This window comes from Vigna umbellata, chromosome 9 (assembly GCF_029865625.1).
Source record: "Vigna umbellata cultivar VRB3 chromosome 9, Vumbellata_1.0, whole genome shotgun sequence".
NCBI classification, from domain to species: domain Eukaryota; kingdom Viridiplantae; phylum Streptophyta; class Magnoliopsida; order Fabales; family Fabaceae; genus Vigna; species Vigna umbellata.
This window is the reverse complement of record NC_142173.1, coordinates 46672748-46674648: the sequence shown is the minus strand read 5'-3', so window position 1 is coordinate 46674648 and position 1901 is coordinate 46672748.

Below are 1901 nucleotides of genomic sequence, written 5' to 3'. Positions count from 1 at the left end.
GACGAAGTTGACGAAGTGGAGGAAGTGGAAGTTGACGAAGTGGAGGAAATGGACGAAGTTGAGGAAGTGGAGGGAAGTGGAGAGAAGTGAACGAATTCGACGAAGTTGAAGAAGTGGAAGAAGTGGACGAAGTGGAGGAAATGGACGAAGTGAAAGAAGTGAACGAAATGGACGAAGTGGAGGAAGTGGACGAAGTGGAAGTGGACGAAATGGACGAAGTGGAGGAAGTGGAGGAAGTGGAGGAAGTGCAGGAAGTGGAGGAAGTGGACGAAGTTGACGAAATGGACGAAGTGGACGAAGTGGAGGAAGTGGAGGAATGAAGGAAGTGGACAAAGTTGACGAAATGGACCAAGTGGACGAAGTGGAGGAAGCGGAGGAAGAGGACGAAGTGGAGGAAGTGGAGGAAGTTGACGAAGGGGACGAAATGGACATAGTGGATGAAGTGGCGGAAGTTGACGAAGTGGAGGAAGTGGAGGAAGTGGAAAAAGTGGAGGAAGTGGAGCAACTGAGGAAGTGGAGGAAGTGGAGGAAGTCGACGAAGTGGACGAAGTTGACGAAGTGGACGAATTTTAAGAAGTGGACGAAGTGGAAGAAGTGGCCGAAGTGTACGAAGTTGACGATGTTGAAGAAGTGGACGAAGTGGAGGAAGTGGACGAAGTTGACGAAGTACACGAAGTTGACAAAGTACACGAAGTTGACGAAGTGGAGGAAGTGGACGACGTGGAGGATGTTTAGGAAGTGGAGGAAGTGGACGAACTGGGGGAAGTGGACGAAGTTGACGAAGTGGAGGAAGTGCATGAAGTTGACGAAGTGGAGGAAGAGAACGAAGTGGAGGAAGTGAACGAAGTCGACGAAGTTGAAGAAGTGGAAGCAGTGGACGAAGTGGACGAAGTGGATGAAGTGGAGGAAGTGGAGGAGGTGGACAAAGTTGACGAAGTGGACGAAGTTGACGAAGTGGAGTAAGTGGACGAAGTGGAGGAAGTGGACGAAGCGGACGAAGCAGACGAAGTTGACGAAGTGGAGGAAGTGCAGGAAGTGGAGGAAGTTGAGGAAGTTGAGGAAGTGGAGGAAGTGAAGGAAGTGGACGAAGTTGACGAAGTTGAGGAAGTGGAGGAAGTGGAGGAAGTTGACGAAGTGGACGAAGTTAACGAAGGTGAAGAAGTGGAGGAAGTTGAGGAAGTGGACGAAGTGGACGAAGTGGACGAGGTGGACGAATTGGACGAAGTGGATGGAGTTGAGGAAGTGGACGTAGTGGATGATGTGGACGAAGTTGACGAAGTAGAGGAAGTGGATCGAAGTTGATGAAGTTGACGAAGTGGACGAAGTGGAGGAAGTGGAGGAAGTTGACAAAGTGGAGGAAGTGGAAGAAGTGGACGAAGTGGACGAAATGGACGAAGTGGACGAAATGGACGAAGTTGACGAAGTGGACGAAGTGGAGGAAGTGGACGAAGTTGACGAAGTGGAGGAATTGGACGTAGTGGAGGAAGTGGAGGAAGTGCAGGAAGTAGAGGAAGTTGAGGAAGTTGAGGAAGTGGAGAAAGTGGAGGAAGTTGAGGAAGTTGAGGAAGTGGACGAAGTTAACGAAGGGGAAGAAGTGGAGGAAGTTGAGGAAGTGGAGGAACTGGACGAAGTTGACGAAGTGGACGAAGTGGACGAAGTGGACGAAGTGGACGAAGTGGACGAAGTGGACGAAGTGGACGAAGTGGACGAAGTGGACGAAGTGGACGAAGTGGACGAAGTGGAGGATATGGACGAAGTTGACGAAGTGGAGGAAGTGGACGAAGCTGATGAAGTGGAGGAAGTTGAGGAAGTGGAGGAGGTGGACGTAGTTGACGAAGTGGAGTAAGTGGAGGAAGTGGAGGAAGTGGAGGAAGTGGACGAAGCGGACGAAGTGGACGAAG